The sequence below is a fragment of the Pavona decussata genome, unplaced genomic scaffold (genome assembly GCF_977016875.1).
Source record: "Pavona decussata unplaced genomic scaffold, jaPavDecu1.1 SCAFFOLD_272, whole genome shotgun sequence".
Classification (NCBI taxonomy): domain Eukaryota; kingdom Metazoa; phylum Cnidaria; class Anthozoa; order Scleractinia; family Agariciidae; genus Pavona; species Pavona decussata.
In genome coordinates this window covers 547,501-571,762 of record NW_028145674.1, presented here as the reverse complement: position 1 = coordinate 571,762, position 24,262 = coordinate 547,501, and the positions used below count along the sequence as shown (strand labels likewise).

Here is a 24,262-nt window from a genome sequence, read left to right as displayed (position 1 = left end):
TGAGCGTTAACACGGGTTGTGTTGTTGTATGTTTAGCGCTAAGTGCAAGTGGAAATGTAGCCTCCCGTGGCGATTGAGCTAGCTTTAGTCAGAAAGATAGCGTGATATTATTTCGCTAACCTTCCGTTGCGCTATTTGAAGTCATAACGGAAAGCGATTTATGATAACGTCATGACCGAGCCACACATACACATACAGACTTGAACCACATTTACTATTGAATCATTCCTTTATAGCGTCAAACCATCCAGGGTTCATGGCGCAATAACATTTACGGCCAAAAAATAACATGCGAACGAGCTTGAAACACCCTCAGACGTTTCTCTATCGTATCTTCTCCTTTTATATTGTGGAATGATTTAAGCTCGTTGTCTTTAGGGTTCGCTTCACAATCTGTCCCGTGAAGCTGGCCGTCAAAGCGTAATTTCTTCACCTTTAACTCTCCCGTTTCCACCGTTTAAACTGTCCAGTCTTTCTTAGAAGTTACTCTTTCGATTTTGTGCTTCGAAAGGGTTAGTTTTCTTTCTGAAAAACGCATATTAGGGTTTTGAAAATTTACGCATATGGCCGCCTTTATGACTGACTGATTGAATCTTTCACTGGACGAAATCCTTCCTTTCTAGGCCCCACTAAGACCTATAAATATACGCGCAGATAATAATTCTGATTGTTCAGTGTTTGCTACAGAAAATTGGAACAATAGAAGGAAAAAAAGAATCCCTTCTATAGGAGAAGAGGACTTAATCCAGGTTTAATGAATAAATTAATATGTCAGTTTGGACTACAATGTAGAAAAAAAATGTGACGATGACGAAGGAAACAAAAAAAAAAAAAAAACGCGACCAAAACCTTGACGCGGTCTGCCCCAGTGCATCCTGCTTAAAAAAAAAAAAAACACTTTCCTATTCCTGTTCTAACAACGCGTATGGTTGACAATCGTTGTGACAGTCTATATGTTGAGATTTGTGTTTTGTTCAGGCACTGACACAGGCATACTCGGAAAAAACGGGATCCGAGTTCTCCCAACAGGAGTCGAATGCTCTACCACTGAGCTAGTTAGTAAACCTTCCTCGGAGCGAATTCTCAATAAAAGCAACACCAAATTCATTATCTCAGAACCCTAAAAATCTCATACGCAAATTTTCTTACAATAATAAACGGACTCCGAATATAAGTGTAAGAGTTATGCGCTTTAAGCTGTTCTAAAGTTTTGGCTGAACGTTTCAAAGACATTTTCCGTAAAGTGCAGCTCATTTAGAAATGTACTATTCCGCCCTTCACATGTTTTCCCCAAAAGAAGTTCTCACTAGGTCAATGGCTATTTGAGTTGACCAGCTATCCATCGATATGAATTAGCATTTTTGACTTCTTGAAAAAATTCAAACATTTTAATCCCAACACTTGATGGATTTGAGAGAGGCTAGACACAGAAAGGCTAATTCTGGCAAAATGTGACCTTGCATTTCGGTGCTGGGGGCTTACCTGATAAAAGAAATTTGTGAGCGAAACCTCTAGTATAGTAATAAGGTAATACTAAAATCGTTATCATACATGGCGTTATCCGGCTCGACTTGAAATAATGATAATAATATCATTATCCACGTGCAAGAACTACGTGTATTTCCAACAGAATTCTTTAAGGTTAGGGAATTCCTATCAGATTTTTTAAAATATTGAAGGCTATTATTGGTGATGAATAGTTGTTAATTCTGAAAATCCCAGCCTCCGTGCCGCTTCGAAACGGACATTTACCATTCTCGCTTGCATACTGATAGTGAGAAGTGTTTTGGTCTTACGTCGTTCATTACAGGGGAAGGCAAGACTACTCTAAAAATGCAGAATATAACCAAGGACTCTTACCTTATTTTGATTTTGGCACTTTGTGAACAGCATGCTCATTCACCGCTAACTGAGGGAAGGTCCAAGGACAGAAATGTTCTTGAATGTGGATGTAAGTTCTTTTACGTACGGGATTTTTATTGGTTAAAGCACTTTAGTTTCAACCTACGTGGCAGCTGGCGTATGATATTTGTTCAATTCGTGACACACCGAAGCAACGAAACGCTATTTTCTCCTGTAACGTGAAGATCCGTTAGACAACATGCTGGGCGATATTTCCTAACAATGCTCAGTTTCGTAAATTTTGGCCAGGTCATTTCAATAGACTAGAGTTGGGAACTGATCTAAACATAACATAAGACGGATCACCTATTTGGAATAGCCCTGCTTTTGTAGGCTTGTTGGCCGAAATAATTAATCTAGCGTGAGAGGTATTTATTGCCTGTGGCACGAACTGAATGTTGAATTGGTCCAAAGAAAGGAGGTCGAAGAAACACAAGCTAGTACGAAAACGGCAAAAGGTTCCATAATAGGTTCTACGTTCCATAATTATGGAAATTCAAAGTATCTCAAGAGGGATAAATTATCTATCCCTAACGTCGTATACAAACGATTAAAAATGCTATTACGACTCTGGTAGTGATTTATTTGAGAAAAAAAATTGAATATTAACAACTCTTAAACGTTTACACTGTAAAGATCGTTCGTATTGCAAAGATGATAAACACAAGAACCGCGTTTATTTATAGTTTTCTGACTTTCGCATGATCTCGTCTTCGTATAAATAAATCGAACGTGTTCTGGGGTTTACAAAATGTCTCAGTTTGTCGCGTCAGTGATGTTCATGTGTAAATAAGGAAGATAGGGCTTGAAGGAATTTCTGACAGCAGTATATATGTCCGTAAGGCTAAACACTTTTTTGAACAACAATTAATTGCTTAATTTATATATTTAGCAAAGCCTTAAAGTGGAGCTCCATAATTCTCTAAATCAAGTTGTCAGTCTACGATTCTAAAACCGACAGTTAAAGTAATGATTAAAACGTCGTAAAAAAAAGTGCGTTGTGGGAGGTTGCTAGGCACCGAAGTAGCGCCAGAGTGGTAGCGCCTCGAGGAACTTTGGCGTTTCCTAGTTCCTTTGTAATATTTATTAAGCTGGAATTTGGAAAGCTAAGATCTATGCGAAGTGGTGTCTTATGCCGTAAAGATCAGGTACGACAAGACTGATTTAACTTTCTTCGGAAGAAAACCATTGAGAAAAAATGGGCACCCGAGGGTTTCACGGGTCTTGTGTCCATTGTCGCATCACTTATTTTTTAATAAGGCCACTTTGCATCGTGAACAGAAGGTGGTAAATTTTACGCGAAGAAAAAAAAAACTCTGTCGAGCGTTTTGGTAAAAGCGTGAATGCTTTTTAAATTTCATGCTTTATTCAGCTGAGAATACATTAGGTTCTTTACACACAGGACACATGACAGGACACATGCTTGCCAAACATACCCTTCACATTATACAGAAGCTGAAATCTCAAATACGATAAATACGATAAATCTTCAAAGAGCCACCACTTTTTCCCTTTTTAGAAAGGAAAATCACTACATGACATCCTTTTAGAGCAAAATTCTAAGGCGGTTACATTTCAAAACTGTTTCCATGGATCGTTAGATGTCGTGCAGGCGTGTCACTCCTTGCCATTTCCCACGGTCGCAGAAAACACTTTTAAAACAGTCGACTTCCTGCGTGGTTTTCCCAGGGTAATGGACGTAGTACCCCTTATTAAGGTTTTAAATTATGCACGGATATTTGTTCTTAGACATTATCTGTTCCTCGACAAAGATACAGGTCCGCTGTATGTTATTGCGCTTATACGAGTAGCTGGTTCATTAAGTGGGTGTACACGTCGAACATTAGTCGGGATGCTTTTTACAAGACAGCCAATTGCAAAATATTCCTCGATTTCGTTATCATTTAAATCATAAGCTGTATTTTGAGCGAAAGTTTAAAATAAACTAAGAACTCTTTATGAATTATTCTGTACGCCAGTAGGCATAGATGGCCAACTTTCCATTGGCATTTCATTGCCACAGGCCTTTGAATTTTGTTATTTCGTGCAGTTTGAAGGAAAGCCTATAAAAATCTTTCTCTATATTAAATTCAAGTTGTCTGTTTCTGTTCGTCTACAGTTCAGTTCAATAGAAGATTGTGTGCTCAGAACTCAACTGAAATAGCTAGGACTAAGAAACTGACTCAGCGACGTTTCCGGGTGAGGTCCGTATAAAATCGTCTGTGGAAGTCCTGAAGGGATATGATCCTTTGATGAGTTTTTTACCGTTCAAGCGCGTTGCTGTTCTAATTTGAGCTATAAGAGATAGGTCTTAGATTTTAAGCAAGAGAGGACTTTTTTGATGTTTACATAGACTCGTCTAAACACGAGGGGGTTGGGAGAATTCGAGACAGTTACGCAAACCCAAGACGCAGTTGAGGGTTGGCATAACTTCCGATAATTCTCTCAACTCCCCTCGTGCTTAGATTAGGCTATTTAAACATGGAAAACAAGTCCTCTATTGCTTTTATAAAATATTTTTCAAAAATATTTCGACAAATCAAAAGAGATTTTGTTGATTCATTTCTTTATTGAAATATATTTTCTCAATACACGCTCTGGACAATCATATTTGCTACTAACCAATGAAAACGCGCATCTGACAACACATGAACCAATCAAAATTCGCGTTGCAAAAGTCAAAACCGAGTTGAAATTTGTGGCAAGCGCCAGCTAGCGCCGTGTAGATGACGGCGATTTCAACTTTGAATCCTCGTAAATCTTGCAGAAAAATACAAAACGTTCGGTGAAAACTAGAAGAAGTCTTTAAATATACGATTCTGTAAGGAAAGAACTTCAAGATGAGGAGTTTACTTAAGCTGAAAATGAATGTCACTGTGATTGCTCGCTCTTGAAAGTGACGTGAACTTGCCCGATTTGGCAGCCTGCGAATATGGTTGAGAAGTTGAATCGGACATCGTGCCTTGTGACGTTTTGCTGGTTAGGAATCATAGCACAAGCAGCGGATCCAGATTGTTGAAGTTGTTGCTGGTAATAGTTTCGGTATCTTAGATTGGTTTGTAGTGGACAAGTGTCCTTAATTAGCTATCCGTTTAGCTAAATACATCGACACGTAAATAAAGTTCTTTTTTATGTATTTATTTATTTATTTATTTATTTATTTATTCATTTACTGATACTTGTAGCCTCTCTTTGACTAAAACATTCACTTCACTATAGGCCTCGTTTTGAATAAAAATTTCTCAATAGCATTAATAATTCAAAAGCCAAAGACAAAGGAAATCATGCAGCGTGACGTTTTTGGATATCTGATCAAAAACTCCTGGTTTTTGCATCCTTGATTTCCCCTTCAAAATCAGTTTGTTTAAGAAGTTATATCAAACAGTCGTCACAGTGTTTCATCACAATATCAAAAACCTCGAATTTGGTCAAAAATACTCCGCTACGCGTCGCAGTTTCAACTCTCTTCTCGTTGTTTGATATGTGATGAAACACTGTCTCGTGTTTGATATATTACTTGAAGTTCACAAAGTGGTGCGAAAATTCCTTCCAAACAAAACTAAACTAAGTGTCACGGAGAATTGGATCAGATCATCAGTTTTTCATTTCAAGAAGAATTAATTTGATTTCTTTCTCTTGGTGTTGTAGAGTAAGCTTGTGACTAATTGAAGTTATTATGACATTTAATTTCACTAAAAAAGGTGAAAATTTCTGTGACACTTCCCCTTTAAGCTGCCAAGTCAACCGAACCGTTTAAGACCACTTTCCTTATTAATTTATTAATTAATCAATTTGAGTTTTCTCACATACTGATACCATAGGTTTTTGGAAACACGTCCAAATTTTATTCGTCGTTTAGCTTGTTAATGTTTAAAGCACAGCTGACAATGGTTCTTAGCAGAAGTGCTCCTTGTCCAATACGTCTGTGCTGTCCTGGACCTGATAAAGTTCTGCAGGCACCGCTGTACGGTCTCTTACTCAGGTCGCAGGCAGTCAATACACAGAGTCGGCTTTGGAAAAAGGTAGCATAACGTATAAGGGTCAGTGTATCTCAGGATATGTCAAGAAAATATCAGGATGTTATACACTTGCATCAGGATTCCGTATACACAGCGTTACGCTACTCGAAGTCATAACGGAAAGGGATTTATGATAACGTCATGATCCAGCCACACACACACAGACTTGAATTACATTTACTATTGAATCATTCCTTTATAGCGTCAAACCATCCAGGGTCCATGGCGCAATAACATTTACGGCAAAAAAACAACAAGCGAACGAGCTCGAAACACCCTCAGACGTTTCTCTATCGTATCTTCTCCTTCTATATCGTGGAATGATTTGAGCTCGTTGTCTTTAGGTTTCGCTCCACAGTCTGTCCTGTGAAGCTGTCCCTCAAAGCGCAATTTCTTCACCTTTAACTCTCCAATTTCCACTGTTTAAACTGTCGAGTATTTCTTAGAAGTTACTCTTTTGATTTTGCACTTCGAAAGGCTTAGTTTTCTTTCTGAAAAACGCATATTAGGGTCTTGAAAATTTACACATATGGCCGGCTTCATGACTGACTGATTAAATCTTTCACTGGACGAAATCCTTCCTTTCTAGGCCCCACTAAGACTTATAAATATACGCGCATTTAATAATTCTGATTGTGCAGTGTTTGCTACAGAAAATTGGAACAATAGAAGAAAAAAGGAATCCCTTCTATAGGGGAAGAGGATTTAATCCAGGTTTAATGAATAAGTTAATATGTCAATTTGGACTACGATGAAGAAAAAAATGCGAAGATGACGAACGAAACAAAAAACAACGCGACCGAAACCTTGACGCGATCTGCCCCAGTGCATCCCGCTGAAAAAAAAAACACTCCCCTATTCCTGTTTTAACAACGCGTATTGTTGACAATCCTTGTGATAGTATATATGTTAAGATTGATGTGTTGTTCAGTCTGACACAGACATACTCGGAAAAAACGGGATCCGAGTGCTCCCAACAGGAGTAGAATGCTCTACCACTGAGCTAGTTAGTAAACTTTCCTCAAAGCCAATTCTCAATGAAAGCAACACCAAATTCATTATCTCAAAACCCTGAAAATCTTATACACAAATTTTCTAACAATAATAAACGGACTCTGAATATTAGTGTAAAAGTTATGCGCCTTAAACTGTTCTAAAGTTTTGGCTGATGATGCCGGTGATCGGCGAAAGCTTGGATTTTAGTTTTTACTTTTAAACAGCAGTTTAAGGCCTCAATTGAACAGTTTTATATATTTTTAACCATGCTGCTGAAGGACAACATGAACAGATTATTCTGGCTGTACGTTTCAAAGACATTTTTTCGTTAAGCGCAGCTCATTTTGAAATGAACTATTCCGCCCTTTATATGTTTTCCCCAAAGGAAGCTCTCACTAGGTCAAAGGTTTTTTGAAATGACGAGCTATCCATCGATATGAATTAGCATTTTTGACTTTTCGTAAAAATTCAAACAGGCTAGAGACAAAAGGGCTAATTCTGGCAAAATGTGACCTTGCATTTCAGTGGTGGGGGCTTACCTGATAAAAGACATTTGTGAGCGAAACCTCTAGTATGGTAATAAGGTAATACTAATCGTTATCATACATGGCGTTATGCGGTTCGACTTGAAATAATGATAATAATATCATTATCCACGTGCAAGAACTCCGTTATTTCCAACAGAATTCGTTAAGGTTATGGAATTCCTGTCATATTTTTTAAAGTATTGTTAGGGCTATTATTGGTGATGAACAGTCGTTAATTCAGTCTCCGTGCCGCCTTGAAACGGCCATTTACCATTCTCGCTTGCATACTGATAGTGACAAGTGTTTTGCTCTTAAGTCGTTCATTACAGGGGTTAAGCGAGAATACTCTAAAAATGCATCAATGATGTAATCAAGGACTCGTACCTTATTTTGGTTTTGGCACTTTGTGAACAGCATGCTCATTCAACGCTGAGGGAAGGTCCAAGGACAGAAACGTTCTTGAATGTGGATGTAAGTTATTTTACGTACGGAGTTTTTATTGGTTAAAGCACTTTAGTTTCAACCTACGTGGCAGCTGGCGTATGATATTTGTTCAATTCGTGACACACCGAAGCAACGAAACGCTATTTTCTCCTGTAACGTGAAGATCCGTTAGACAACATGCTGGGCGATATTTCCTAACAATGCTCAGTTTCGTAAATTTTGGCCAGGTCATTTCAATAGACTAGAGTTGGGAACTGATCTAAACATAACATAAGACGGATCACCTATTTGGAATAGCCCTGCTTTTGTAGGCTTGTTGGCCGAAATAATTAATCTAGCGTGAGAGGTATTTATTGCCTGTGGCACGAACTGAATGTTGAATTGGTCCAAAGAAAGGAGGTCGAAGAAACACAAGCTGGTACGACAACGGCTAAAGGTTCCATGATTCTTGTTCAATTCGTGTTACACCAGAGCAACGAAACGCTATTTTCTCCTATAACGTAAACATCCGTTAGACAACGTGCTGGGCGAAATTTCCCAACAATTCTCAGTTTTGAAAATTTTGGCTAGGTTGTTGCAATGGACTAGCGTTGGGAACTGACCTAAACATCATCAGTAACATAAGATGGATCACCTATTTGGAATAGCCCTGCCTTTGTAGGCTTGAAGAGGGATTTATTGCCTGTGGCATGAATTGAATGTTGAATTGCTCCATAGAAAGGAGGTCGAAGAAACACAAGCTGGTACGAAAACAGCAAAAGAATTTTTTAGATAACATTCTTCTACAATGTGGAATCACCGAAGCGTTCCATAATAATGCAAGTTGAAAGTATCTCACACGGCATAAATTATCTAGCCCTAACGTCGAATGCAAATGATAAAAAATGTTATTGCGACTCTGGTAGTGATTTATTACGCGGGATGCCCTGAGGGGGCATACCGTGTCTAAAAACGGATCGATTTCTTTTTTACGCGGGATGCCCTGAGGGGGCATACCGTGTCTAAAAACGGGTCGATTTCTTTTTTACACGGAATGCCCGCAGGGCATGACGTGTCTAGGTTTCGGTCGGGTATCTTTTTCTTCGTCGTAGTCACAAATCGACAAATTAATTTATGCATTAAAATATGTCCTCCCCTAGTGGGGATGTATTGTTCTGATTGTCTTCAACAAAAGCAGGCCAATCAAAATCTATTATTCGGCACATATCACGAGAGAGGGGACCCACTCATCCCTTCCTGTGTGACGTCAAATCATTATTTGATTTATTCATTAAACCTTGATTAAATTCTACCCTCTCCCAGAAGAGATTTATTGTTCTGGCCCCAGTTGTTCAAAGGCCGGATAACTTTATCCAGTGGATAAGTCACTATCCGACAGTTTCAATCTGTGCAAAGATTTCAGTATTTCGTCGGGTACAAGTGAATATGTACACTCTAACCACAGTCTAGTTAAGGAGTGTACGAAAACCTTGGACAACGTTTAACGTGAAGTATATTTTAGACCCCGAATAGTGCCTTATCCAGCGGATAAAGTTATCCGGCCTTTGAACAACTGGGGCCTGATTGTCTCGAACAAAAACAGCCCAATCAAAATCTATTATCGGCGCGTATATCACGAGGGAGGGGACCCACTTATCTCTACCTGTGTGATGTCAAAGCAAGTCATCACTTCGAAAAGTTGTTTTTGTTCAATGGCGGCCACATGTATGAATTTAAGACTCTGATCTGCCGTTTTCAGAGAGAAAACAAACCTTTTTCAAGCAGTAAATCGAAATACTAACTTCTAGGTAGTACTCGACAGTTGAAACGGTGGAAATTGGGAGAGTTCACAGCTAAGAAACTCCGCTTTAAAAAACAGATGGAATAATCAACGCAAAGGATTATAGCTAGAGGAGGCCAGACCAGTTCAGCGGGGTCATGACGTTATTGCATAGTTATTTCTGGTATGATTCCTAGTAACACAACGATACGTATCACGCAATATATCTGAATAAAACCATTCAAACAATTATTTCAATTGCCAAGGGAGGATAGTTTTTAAATATCTGCGAAACATACAATGGGGAATAATTGGGACTACATTAAGCATTCCGAGTAATGCCATTAGAGGGGCATCTTGTTTTTTTTTTCTTCGTCGTAGCCACAAATGTGTACATTAATTTATTCATTAAACTCTCCCCTCTCCTACTCGGGATGTATTGTTCTGATTGTCTTCAGCAACAGCAGGCCAATCAAAATCCATTATTGTGGCTTATATCGCGAGGGAGGGGACCCGCTCACCCCTACCTGTGTGACGTCAACGCATCATTTGATATATTTATTAAAGACGGATTAAATTGTGGCGCCATATTGTTAACATGTTGTGGACTCAAGTGTGCCGTTTTCAAACGGAAATTTCACCATTTTGAAGCGGTGAATCGACAGAATAACTTCTAAGAAGCACCCGACATTTAAAACGGTGGAAATTGGTGAGTTCCTGGCGAAGGAATCGTGCTTTGTTTGACAGTCTTAGACCACGACGCGAGACTGAAAAGAGGTCATTGAGAAGCTTACGTTATCATATTGGAATGTCACAAATTTCCAGTGATAGTCTGAGTCGCGTAACACAAGGAAAACAACGTAACACGATCATCGTGACTCACACTATTTCATTACCAAGGCTAGTTTTATCAATCGGCGAAGCATACAGTTGGAATAAATGAATCAGCCCCAGTATCACGCGTAATGCCAGTATAGCAGGCATCTTGCTTTTTTTTTTTCTTCGTCGTAGCCACAAATCGGTACATTAATTTATTCATTAAACTTCCCTTTCTCCTACTCGGGATGTATTGTCCTGATTGTCTTCAACAACAGCAGGCCAATCAACATCCATTCTTGTCGCTTTAATCGCGAGGGAGGGTACCCACTCACCCCTACCTGTGTGACGCCAACGCATCATTTGATATATTTATTAAAACTGCATTAAATTGTGGCGCCATATTGTTTATAACATGTTCTGGACTAAAGTGTGCCGTTTTCAAACGGAAATTTCACCATTTTGAAGCGGCAAATCGAAAGAATAACTTCTAAGAAGCACTCGACATTTAAAACGGTGGAAATTGGTGAGTTCCTGGCGAAGGAATCGTGCTTTCTTTGACAGTCTTAGACCACGACGCGAGACTAAAAAGAGGTCATTGAGAGGCTTACGTTATCGTAATGGAATGTTTTCAAATTTCCGGTGATAGTCTGAGTCGCGTAACACAAGGGAAACAACGTAACGTGATCGTCGTGACTCAAACTATTCCATTAGCAAGGATAGTTTTATCAATCGGCGAAGCATACAGTTGGAATAAATGAATTAGCCCCAGCATCACGCGTAATGCCAGTATAGCAGGCATCTCGTTTTTCTTCGTTGTAGCCACAAATCGGTACATTTATTTATTAATTAAACTCTCCCCTCTCCTACTCGGGATGTATTGTTCTGATTGTCTTCAACAAAAGCAGGCCAATCAAAATCCATTCTTGTCACGTATATCGCGAGAGAGGGGACCCACTCACCCCTACTTGTGTGACGTCAAAGCATTATTTGATTTATTCATTAATCTTGGATTAAATTGGTGGCGCCATATTGTTAACATGTTGTGGACTCAAGTGTGCCGTTTTAAAACGGAAAATAAACAATTTTGAAACGGTAAATCGAAAGAATAACTTCTAAGAAGCCTTTAAAACGGTGGAAATTGGAGAATTCCTGGCGAAGGAATCGTGCTTTGTTTGACAGACTTAGACCACGATGCGAGACTAAGAAGAAGTCATTGAGAAGCTTACGTTATCGTATTGGAATTTGAGAAATTTCCGGTGAAAGTCTGAGTCGCGTAACACAAGGGAAACAACGTAACGCGATCGTCGTGACTCAAACTATTCCATTAGCAAGGATAGTTTTATAAATCTGCGAAGCATACAGTTGGAATAAATGCATCTCGCGTAAATGCCAGTATAGGCATCTTGTTTGAGAAAACAAAGTGAATTTTAACAACTTTAAACGTTTACACTGCAAAGATCGTTGATATTGTGAAGATGATTAATACAAGAATCGCGTGTATTCATATTTTTCTGACTTTCGCATGATTTCGTCTTCGTACAAATAAATCGAACGTGTTTTGAGGTTTACATAATGTGTCAGTGTGACACGTCAGTAATGTTCACGTGTAAATAAGGAAGACAGGGCTTGAAGGAATTTCTAACAGCCGTGTATATTTCCGTAAGGCTAAACCCTTCCGGAGGGGTTTTGTAATAAGGTGGTATTTGAAAGGTGCCCCTCGATAAAATTGGACAAGGTTGTACAAGGTTGTTTCAGACCATACAATCTCAGGTGTTTTTATTACATTAACAATCATATTTTTTGAAGGAGTGGTCTTCACCATCTCTGCCTTCGAGGATTTGCTGAAACTCGGATAACACAGTGCGACAAGAACCAAAGATATCGGTCAGCGCTTCCCGAAGTCTGCGAAGTGCCGGTTAGTTGGCAAGATTTAAGGATATCCGTTTCTTAGTGACGATTCTTGTCAAACGTTTGAAAGGCTACCTAGGACTGCGGCCGAGCATTCTGATTGACGCCATTGTTGAATTTTTCTTCCGTGGCATGTTTTAAAGAAGCAATATGATATTGACATATCGGGAAATTATGAATATGGCTCTGAATTACTCCTGACGTTAATATTGGCAAAAACATGAACGTTGTATCTTGGTTGTCGTTTCCCCAACATCATTCTCAAGCCCACGAAAATATGTTTTGCCTGTTGCATTGAACCGACGACAAGCGACGAAAGCTTATGGCGGAACGTAAATTGCAAATAAACTTTGGATGTCATGGAAAGATCAGATTAAACATTGAAAAGTATGGGAGGAGTATTGTACGCTACTCATGCATTACATATTTCATTTCAAGGCGAGACAAACGAAAGCAAAGATATTAAACACTTAATGTTACAAATGCTTTAACACTATTACTTTTACTTTTTAAAAGTTGAAAAACCGTCGAATTACAGAGGCATGCTTTTCCGCATTCTTAACCAACTAAATAAGGTATCCTACCTTGCTTTATACACAGACTGCAAGTTGTAAATGTAGTACAGTAAACTCCCACATTTAATAACCTACTTTTTTCAAAGTCAGCCTTGAATAAGTCTATTGAAAGGTTCTTATATAAATGACGAATTTCAGCCTGGAGGTTCTTAATCCAATTCTTCTTCGGTGCAGGTGTTTACTGAGCGCATGTTAAATGATGTGGGGTTACACACCAAACAGAACGGGACGACCTTGCATTCTCGTCTTAGAAAAAGAATTCCGTCTTATGAGCTTATCTCGCTAAGTATGCAGCTAATTTAGGCCAAGACCTTAAACAGTAACGACGACGACGGCAACGAGAACGTCGGAAAACAATAGTTTTACTTACGGTTCTGCGTGTGTTATACACCGTGGTACATATCTTTGTCATCCTCTGCAAATCAGCAACGTCGGAAATGAGGGCATTCAATGTTTCATGGATAGCGCGAATGTATGACGATTAGTTGTTCTTTCTCTTTCTGAACTATTTTGTTTAAAGTCAACACTGAGCCGACCACTACGACTTTTAATAGCTGACGCGTCACGGATGAAATGAGTTGGAACTATAATAATATCGCGAATATATTAAAAAAAAAAAAAACACGAGAATTTGATTTTGAAGTTCCGTTTTTGTCTTCGCTGTCGTCGGTCGCTATTGACAAGAAAGTATGACATAAGAAACGTTTTCGAAAGGCTAGGGTTACCTGTGAACGTTCCGAGAGAAAAACGAGTTCCTTGAGTTAGGGAACAATCAAAATAAGTTCCAATAAGTTCCAGGCAACATGGAACTTGGAAAGGATTTCTTCCCAATCGCGTGTCGTTTAGAATAACGACCAAGGGGATGGTTGATATACGATCCTTACTCGCGTGCGTCATCGTAAGATGAAACAGGAAACGGATTTTTGCTACAAACGGAAACGGACGCAAATTCTCCCCGCCAACGGTTTTGGCCATGAGAGAAGTTTATTTCCTGGAATAACAAAAGTTATTCAAACAGCAACAAACATGGAACTTGGAGAGGATTTCTTCCCTATCCCGAGTCGTTTAAAATAACGACCAAGGGGATGGTTGATATAAGATCCTTTCTCGCGTGCGTCATCGTAAGATGAAACAGGAAACGGATTTTTGCTACAACTTAAACGGAAGCAAATGAGGAGGAACGGAAACGGAAAATCATAAATAACCAAGTTATTAAAATTGAGAAACGTGCAAAACAGTATAAAAATATGCTTAACGGAGACTTAGTACTGAAAACAATTTATATTTCAGCATAAGGAGACCGTTTAGTTTTATTTTATGCCAGGCGGCTGACGAGCTGTTTTATATGCAAGAGTTTCGTCTCTTTACTGGATGGAACATAAGCTACCTGCTTCTGAAAAAGACAGTGTTTTTCTTTTTTTCTTTCATTAAGAGGCAGCGCGATCGAGTGGTTAGGGCGCCGGACTTGAAATCCGGAGGTTCCCGGGTTCAAGTCCCGCTCTGACCGCTAGCTGGAGTTGTTTCTCGGTAGCCCCGAGTTCAACTCCTCGGCCGGACTTGTAAATAGCCAGCTGGTCTGCCTCCTCCCAGCTGCGATTTTTAACCAATTCCAATTTAAATTATTGGTTTGTGAAGTTTAATGCTCAGCCCCATTAGCACTTGTGCTATAAACATTGTCAAAGGTAAATAAAGGTTATTTATTAATCCACAGGTCGCCAACGCGTATTATTTGCTGAATTTGCATCTCAATTACTTTGAGAAAATATAAGAGTTGGTATGGTATTTCTGAAACTGGCAAATTGAGAAATAAATGAAAGTCAAATAACTAAACAAAGTAAATAAAACAATACATGGTGCTGTCGTCTATTGTAACATTGGGTCAAAACGCATTTTTTGCGCAGGTTTGAGCCATTCTTAGTCTATGTGTGTTACACATGTACGTATTCATTGACAACGTTTAAGAGAATTTGACTTAATTAAATGCAAGAGCGAATTTCGACGTACGACTCATTTGCAAACTGCATCGAATAGCCCATTTTACAGTTGTGTGCTAAGTGACCTGGCCTTGGATTGGAAGCGAGGCTGGGGGTGAGGTTGTCTTGATACATACCTCACTGCTTTTCATATGTAGATAATACAGTTAATATGATAGCTAGTTTTCATTTAGATATGAAAAGCAGTGAGGTTTGTATCAAAACAAGGTCAACTAAGCTTCTCTTCTAATTCAATGCCAGATCACTCAGCACACAACTGTAAAATGGCCTATTCCCTTATGAAACTCTTTTCTTATCCCATTCTGACTTCATACTATGTTTTTTTTTTTCCTGAAAACCATTCAAACAAACCTTATCATTCTTGGGAATTCACAGCTCCACATAATAACTAATGCACTTCAATATTGCCACCATGGAGTTCGCGAGTGACACGAAAGACCACATTGAGCAGTCAACAGAATTGCGCCCCAGTAGGGGACGGGTGAAGCATTTTTGATCGTGCCACGATTTCTGACAACAACTACCCCGAGAGCAGAAAATTGTCACCCCACTTTCCATTCATGAAGAGAGACCAAGGAAATCACTGCGGTGATGGAAGTTTGGAAATCTGATCTTAATTATCATAAAATTTGATGAATATTTGCCTTTAATTTCTCCAAGGAGAGTGTTTGTTCTTACCCCACCACCCAACCCCAGATAAGAATTTGAAAAAAAATAGGCTGCCCTTCGCCTTTTCAACGACGTCTTGGTGTTTGGAATTTGGATAAAGCACTCTACGTCATGCTTGATATATTTTCGTATCGGCAGCCCCTTTATAAAAATGAGTTCCGTGTTGCAGAAATTTGTTCACAATATTGGATACAGTTTGTGGTGGTAATCTAACAACTTCTGCAATTTGTCCTTGTTTTACACCAGACGACCACAAGGCAATCATTCGTTCCCTTTTCTCAACCGAAGTGGTAAGATTGCGATATATGTGAGCCATAGAAGCCGCAAAACAAGAACTGCCGCCTCTTGACTGACAAATGTACGTATATTTATTTTAGATGTTGTAAATATTTTGTACTCGGAAGACAAATAAAGAAAGAAATAAAAAAAGCAACGGGGAAAAATTTCACAGGTAATGTCGTCTCAAAATCGAATTTAGTTTATAGTAACACCCGGCAACTTAAACATCAAAGAAAATTGAAACTAGTATCAAAGACAGTACCGTCCGCCCGCGCGCGGGTTGCAACTTGCTCCATTCAAACTGTCAATCAAATTACCAATGTTACGGCGAAAAGTTGCCATCAAAAGAACATCCGGTTTGACTGTAAAGATTCGTCTTAAAGTTTAACTTCAGAGTAACCAATGTTTTACTAAAAACTCACTATGGTCTTGGAGTATTTTTGGAAAAAAGGCTTCATATGAAAAATGTCCCATAGTGAATTTAACTCCAACACTGTTTACTCTGAACATTTCTCGGAACATTACTGGTATCTTGGAAATATGGGCCAAATTTGCTTTAAAACGCTTGTTTTTAGACCATTCTAAACAACGTTTGATCAGAATTAAACGAAGAACGGCTTATTTAATAAGTAGATTTGCTTTACTAAATTTCTAGAAATCGTTAAAGGTTTCGCAAGCCGACATAAAAAGCTAACTCCCCATTGACTTTTCATAGAAACATTTAAATAGCTAACCATTTACATTTCATTTAAAATTTGTTATTTCGTCGACTATATAAGTTTGAATTCCTTTGAAAGGAATTCAAACTTGCTAAGCCATTTCATTCACTGTAAGAAGAGATTTGGAAATTGTGACGATGATTCGATCAAGAGTGGATTGAAAAGAATGGATGAAATGGGTGATTTGCAAAACATGAGCGGCTATGGCCATTCCTATGCTAATCTGACAGTGATATTATTCCGTTGATCAGCAGCAAAGTTATCATTTCAACCAAGCGGACCATCAATTTGTGTTGAAGAACAAGAAAGACTTTGCTGACTGAAGGTGAGTGTTGCAAGCAGAAAAGCTCTCTCGATAGATCTTTGGAAATAATAAGAGCAATAATGTAATTCTGGATCTGCTGTTCTTAAGGGCAAAGAATGGAAATCTGGTGAATTCGTTTTCTACCAAAGAACGAGGCTCTCTGAAAATATTAGCCGGATGTCATGAATTTGGTAGGCCTGCTCTTTGAGTGGTTCTCTAGATCTCTAAGTCTGGCTTGGTGTGTTGATTTTCGAGTCTTGGTCACTGGTAGTATTTTTTTTGAAGTTCTTGGAGCCTTGAACATAGCTGGTATTCTCTAGTTTCTTTGTATCCAGGATGCAGGTGTCACGGACTAAAATGCCAGAATATCGAAAAGGAACCGGCTAAATTTCGCTATGAATGACTTAATTTCTGGACGTAATAAGAGTGGACAAAACGTTTTTGTTGATTTTAGCCTTCCAGTGCCTTGTTTGGCATCCACTAGTTTCAGTTTGAGGCATCAGAAAGATAATCGCATAAACATTCTTCGAAACATTACTGGCACCTTAGAAATACAGGCCAAATCCGCATTAAGTGATCATGTATTAAAGCTTGCTTTAGTCTAAACGATGTTTGGCGAAAATTCATTATGGGGTATTTTTTGAAGGAAGCTGAATCTTTTCAGAATTTTAATCAGAATTAAACGACCAAGGAATTTTTAAATAATAGGTTTGTCTTACTAAATTTTAGAATTAGTGAAGTTTCATAGGGATCTACTGTAATTTGAAGGGGTTACATTTTTTTGAGTGTTTGTTTTTGTTAAGTGTGCTTTTAAGCATTTCATGAAAGGGAACCTTAAGCTGTTTATCATTTTCTGAAAAGCTGGTCAACATTTCTTTCCTTGTAAAAATTATATGCGCAAACATTGATCCACGAGACTCTGGGTTTGTTTAAATATCAAGATCTATTAAAGATAGTGAGCAGGTAAGTAAACAAAAAGTTTTTCCAAACGATAAGTTTATTCAGATAAGCATTTACGTACGTCTAAAAACCTATCGCGTATAATTTTCACTTGCACGAGTCTGTCGCAAGATCAAGACGCATTGAAGCAAATTTATTGATCCAAACTGGGCATGTTCTTCTAAAATGTCGCTGGAACTGCTAACGAATGCGAAGAATTGGTCAATCAAAGAAGTAATGCGGCACAAATTTACATTATTAAACCTGAATTTTTTTAGTAAGTTGGATTCCCAAAAGCACTCAGAGAATTCCGAGAAAGTCTGCCCCGTCAGTGAGCATTTGCGATCGTTAATAGTTTCTGTCTCCTTGCTTTGACCTGAGACCACAAGCCGTCCTCGGAGCTTGATTTCTTCGCCTTCAAACAGTTTAAGCTGTCGGGGATCCCTTATAATTTCTCCTTTGGTTTAAGCGCTTGTGAAGGAGGAACTCAATCCAAGAAGCCAGAATATTTAGCACAGAAATTCGGTTCAATTTAATCAGGAGTTGGTGAAGACTGCAAAGCTAACAGTTTACTTCGCATTGTTGACAACGGAGTGATCGAGTGAATTTCACCCCCCCCCTCCCCCCACAATACCTCATGGAATGCATCATCCATGCGGCAAAAATGGTGACTGGTCTTTCTTTTCGACTTTCGCTTGTCTTGATACCGAATCGCTTTTTTATATTTAAAGATGAAGAAGTTTTGGGGATAGAGTTCATCTTTCCCTAGAGGCACGCGTTGTTTGGATTATAGGGATGTCAACTTCTGCCTTGCGCTTAAAACGCTCCGTTTTATGACAGTTTCATATTGTCTACTGACACATAATTAGTCAAAATTACATGATAAACCCTAAGAAAGAAAACACATAGCACGGAGCACGCAGTTCTGACTTGGCAGATTCGCATCCAACCGAAGAAGAGGAATTTGGAGTCGTAAGTCCATTTAATACTAACCCCAGAGATAAGTTCTACTAATAGGGAACTGTAGACACTGCCTGGATGTTTTTTTCAGAGTAGTTTAGAGTTAACATCAAAGGCCAGAATTGTTTTGCACTCATGACTCTCATTTATGTACAAATTGTTTTCAAGAAAACAGAAACGCGAATCTCACGTTTGCCGTTTGCTGTAAACGGAATGTATAACAAAGATATTAGGGGAGTAAGCCGGCAAGACGCCTTGCAAACCACAGAGAGGTGACATGACTTGAGGATAGAATTGAAATACCAGGTTAACATCCTTCATGCGGTCCCAAATCCAAGAAATCCCAAATGTTTCCGTTTCTTTTCAAGTGGAAAAAATCACGCACTCCCAGCCCTGCAACAGAAGCCAAGCGGTAATTTCTCCTCCTAGAGCAACGCTAAAAGTATGGCAACGATTCCGGTGTACATGTATTGGAAGCTTTCAGAAACGCTTCACCCTCTGTCCCAGTTGACGTAAAGGTAAACGCAAATGAAAATAAAACAACAGTTAATTTTACCGTGTCGCCTCCGCGAACTGAGCGAAGAAAGAAGAGGTCAAGAAGTCCTAACACTGAAAGGAGTGAGGAGTCGGGGTCGTCACTGCACCTGAAAGAAAATATAAGTGTCCAAAACAAGAAATGTCGTCTTCTCCATTATCGCAAGAAAAGCCGTTGAAAAAAGTCTCGGAAAAAGCACCGAAAATATGACAGTTCCAGTGAGTCAGAGGATGATCACCGGCAATCTTTCAAAAGAGAAATAGACGAACGTTGCAAAGGCTGCTGCAGTCGCACAAAAATGTAATTCAGACGAACTGGCAACAATAGCGGTTGCCGCTCGGCTGCGGGAAGAGCTAAGCGATCAGTGTTTCAAGCGCTCTCAGGTAGACAACGTTTGTACGTTGTTACGCCACAAAATGTAATAACTGACACAAAATGTAATAGTAACGCAAAATGTAATAACTTTTGACACAAAATGTAATAGTAACGCAAAATGTAATAACTTTTGACGCAAAATGTAATAACTTTGTTAACGCAAAATGTAATAACTTTTGACGCAAAATGTAATACCAGGGAGTAACGCAAAATGTAATAACTTTTGACGCAAAATGTAATACCAGGAAGTAACGCAAAATGTAATAGTATTTTCAGTCGGTCTTTACAGTATGTTGGGAGGGGAGGAACACAGCATCTGCGATGTTGCGTTTTACCTGGAGGTTGACTTTGATTATTTGTCTGCAAACATTTGATTTCTACCGAGCTTCACTGAGGATCAAAGGATTATCCAAGTGACAAATCTGTTTTGAAACTGAACTAAACGAAGATAGTTTTATTGCAAATCACCAGACATTGTTGTTTTCAAACCAACGGAGCAACGAACAGTAACAAAAAGGGTCTTTACATGTCAAACAACAATTAAAATGCTTTTAACAGAAACTTCAACTCTTTAGTTATAGAAATTTGTCAGTACATAATCTAACGATGAACCGCTGTCTTTGATCCAATCGTCTACAATCTGAAAGCCCTCAGTTATACACATAACGTAACTATAACTGAACCTTTAGCTTCTTAAACTTAAATTTTAACTACCAGTGCAACTGACTGAACCGGCAAGGAAGACAGATTAATTTTTTTCCAGTCAATTTTTGATACTGCAAACCATCCTAAGCCGCAAGCAACAAGGCTTATCCAGGCGTTTGCCCAGTTACTAGAGTTAATAAGTTGCCTTAATGCAATTACTGCACCACTGTTCTTTCCTTTCATTTTTATAATCCTCCGCAAGCTGACGTGGCGTATATCGGAATAGTCTTCTAACCCTGGAATGTAAATCTGGGGAAGGAGAACACTGTCCACCACTCGCTGAAAAAATCTTGAAACAGCCCTTAGAGTCTGACGCATTTGTGGAGATGTCTTCAATGTTGCTTTAATAACTTTTTCTAAAACATCCGGATTAAGGTAAGGAACACTTCCAGCTTCGTCTACCTTTTTGTGCGCTTGCGTTTCGCAAATTTTTATCACTGGCGTCGTCATCATCATCGTCTTCTTTCTCAGTTTCTCTATTGCCATGCGGGACCTCTGCTTCGTCCTTGAGAGAGTGGGAAACATTTAGCTCGTTTGCAGCACTTGTCTCTTGTCTATCGTCCACCAAACACACGTAATGCTCCCTAGCTCCTTCTTCAAAATGGCCTAAATAAAAGGTGGCAATTGGACACCCATTCACAGGTGTAATTGTCTGGGTAGCCAAAGTACCGAGTGTGGAGTAGATTACAAGCTGCACGTTAAATAGATTAGCTATGGCTTGCAGGGTTATATGGTCGCCATAAGTTCCATTACGTGCCATTGATTGTAGATACTGCGTCCATGGTACCCCAGAGAAAAATTCTAATGGAGTACCATCTGCAGAGTCTGGATTTGATTCTAGAAACAACACTATCTCCTTTCTTAATGTTTTTGCTGACCAGAATATGCCCATTTTCATAAGTTCATGGCATACTGCAGAAAACTGACAGTTGCCGTCTTTGGGTGGGTCAAAGCTAATTAAGAAATGAATGTTAGACTGCATATCGGTGAATTTCTTTGTTTCATTTGAGAAAGGAATCAAGTATTTTTTTCTGTGTTTCTTCTTGCTGCTTTGCGGGCAAGTTTTTTCTTTTCATGTTCTTTATTCATTGTCGTGCTTGTTATATCATTGACGGAAATCCATTTTCTTAAGGTATTTGAAGACTTGGCCGGATACGTAAATTTTACTTTGCATTTGCAAGTGCGCAAATTCCTTTTAAGCACTCTAGCTGGTAAGACACATCTCTTACTACATAACTTCTTCGCCGTCGGGTAACGAATAAGAACCTTTTCTCCAATGTCATAAGCTGATGGAAGACTGTTCCTCAGTCCTTTTTTAATCATCCGAGTCTCGCATCTCTTACTGGCCAATGCGGCAGCCTTGCGAATTCTCGTTATTTGTAGTTCATGGGACTTGTAATCTTTAGGAACCGACAACGTCAATCGTTCGTACTCTTCTTCGTCAACGTTCCATTCTTGTGCTGTAGAAGCCCCTGATATATAATTTTTTCTAAAGGGTTTCCGTCCGTAATACACTTCAAAGGGGACTTCCAAGATAACTCCTCCTTTGGTTCACAATTCAAAGTTCTTGCATAATCCGGTAAGCATTTTACCCAGTTAACCCCAGTCTTGCTCATGGACAATAAGTCATACATCACCTTCTTCTTAAACGATCTGTGGGACCGTTCGATTTTTCCCTGTGATTGTGGGTGGTATGGACGCCCTTAAATAATTTTAATACCGAGTTTACAGCACAATTTTTTAACAGCACCGTCGAATTCCCGTCCCTGATCATGTTGAAGGACACGGGGAGGACCATGCTCTTTGTAAATTGTAGAGTCATTGCCTTTGCGATCGAGCTGCTTCTTTTTCCTTCCAGTGGAACAAGCCAGTGGTACCGGCTAAACACATCCAGTAATGACAGCACATATTTTAAGGCTCTTCCCCTTCTCTTTACAGGAGTACTTTCCATACTTACTAAGTCCACTTGATGACGGGATTGGACAGTTCTAGCTCGTATTGGCTTTAGAATAGCTTTGTTTTGAAATCGTACGTTTAGCCGTTGATGCAGACGAGACTTTCCAAGCACACATCTTACATCTCTTTCACCCACGCCACTGCATACGTCTTTTAACTGGTGGTAGAGTTTTCTCACTCCAGATCCTTTAGTTTCTTTTAAAGCTTTCGCTACTACTTTCGATACAGTTGACTTCCGTAAAACTGGCTTACCATCAAAGCATACGTTGCCTCTATGAAGAGATAAATGGCCACGGTTCCGCCAAAAGCGTACGATAGCAGATTTCTGCTTCGTGCTACTTTGTTGCAATGGGACGTTAAATTCTCCTTTCAGTAGCTCAAGAAAAGTGCTGTATGTCTCGTCGTCAAGTGAAGATATAGCATGTATATCAAGCACATTGTTTGCAATAATTACAAGAAGAAACGCGGAACACAAGAGAGTTTTCATGGTCGATGATCTTAGCAGGACATATAATAGCAATGATATTTGTCCAGACAGTAAAGTAACGTGGTATTTAGTTTCAACTTTCTAAACATAAACACCAATCAAAACTGCGTTGCTGGGCAAACTCAAGTTTTTTCCACTGCGGCTAAGCCAATCAAAAGTGCGTTGCCCGGCAAATTTGTCATTGTGTTTTACCGTGGTAAATGATCCTTTTCCCATGAGAAATTTGGTGTGGTGCATGTCACCGTACTTTCCCGAGATAAACTTACCATGGAGAATATCCATTGATATGTCAAAAAGAATAAAAAAAGCTCCCATAACATTTAACGTGGTAAATAAATAGGGCTTTTCGATACCCAAGGCAAGAAAGCCAATCACGATATTTCATTTGAAACCAACACGAAGCCGCAAAAAAAAATGTTAATTTAAACAAGTCTCTTTTGCTTCGCGCTATTGTTGATATATCAGATTTCACGTTAAGATGGAAGTTACAGGGAAGAGAAGAAGAATTTCTTCAGCCTCCTCAATTCATGTTACTAGTCACTCCCTAGCCACCACCACAACCTGGAAAATGTTCCGCCGTCCTTGGTAACATTAAATCTTACCATATCGCCAGCGATTATTTCCCCTACAGCTATTGTAGCTCGAATGAAGCCGTAAGAGCGACTAATTTACCATAATAAACAATTCACGTGTAACCGCATGTTACAACGGTAAAATTTACCGCGGCTTTATTTAGCGTGGGAAATGACTTTTAAAATGGTCAATCATCGCGTACTTCTTTTTGATGCAATTTGAATCAGCAGAAATCAAACATCTGCAGAAAAATAATCAAAGTCAACCTCCGGGTAAAATGCAGCATCGCAGATGCTGTGTTCCTCCCCTCCCAACATACTGTAAAGACCGACTGAAAATACTATTACATTTTGCGTTACTTTCTGGTATTACATTTTGCGTCAAAAGTTATTACATTTTGCGTTAAAAAAGTTATTACATTTTGCGTCAAAAGTTATTACATTTTGCGTTACTATTACATTTTGCGTCAAAAGTTATTACATTTTGCGTTACTATTACATTTTGTGTCAGTTATTACATTTTGTGGCGTAACATACGTCCTAAATTTGATGTTTGATAGATTGAAGGGACTATAAGTTACGCGTATTACATTGTGAAGTTATTTTATAGTAGGGAAATGACAGGACTAAATGTTGCGTTACATGCCGTACAATAAATAAAAACTTCAAGTTTGTTTACAATTTGATAAGATGTAGCCGTCGCCAACTCAGACGCTGATCTTGTTGTTGATAATATTTATTGCTATTTCTAGTGATATTTCTTATTCAGAATAATAATCTAAGAGTTGTTTTACATGTAACAAAAAATTTTAACAAGAA

At 39.0% G+C, this 24,262-nt stretch overlaps 2 protein-coding genes across 3 annotated transcripts in view; one reads left to right on the top strand and one right to left on the bottom strand.

The window, feature by feature from the left end:
- LOC146455586 (uncharacterized) overlaps nt 1–24,262 on the bottom strand; it is a 325,355-nt gene that overhangs the window by 255,647 nt on the left and 45,446 nt on the right. The gene's annotated exons all lie outside the window — the stretch shown is intronic.
- Nucleotides 16,863–24,262, top strand: part of LOC146455587 (uncharacterized) — a 22,998-nt gene continuing 15,598 nt past the window's right edge. The window contains exon 1 of one of the 2 annotated variants that reach the window (XM_085094096.1): nt 16,863–16,935. The gene's annotated coding sequence lies outside the window, so the exon portion shown is untranslated. Of the gene's footprint in view, nt 16,936–18,767; nt 18,826–24,262 lie in introns of those variants that run through there. The other variant, XM_085094097.1, reaches the window with a different exon arrangement.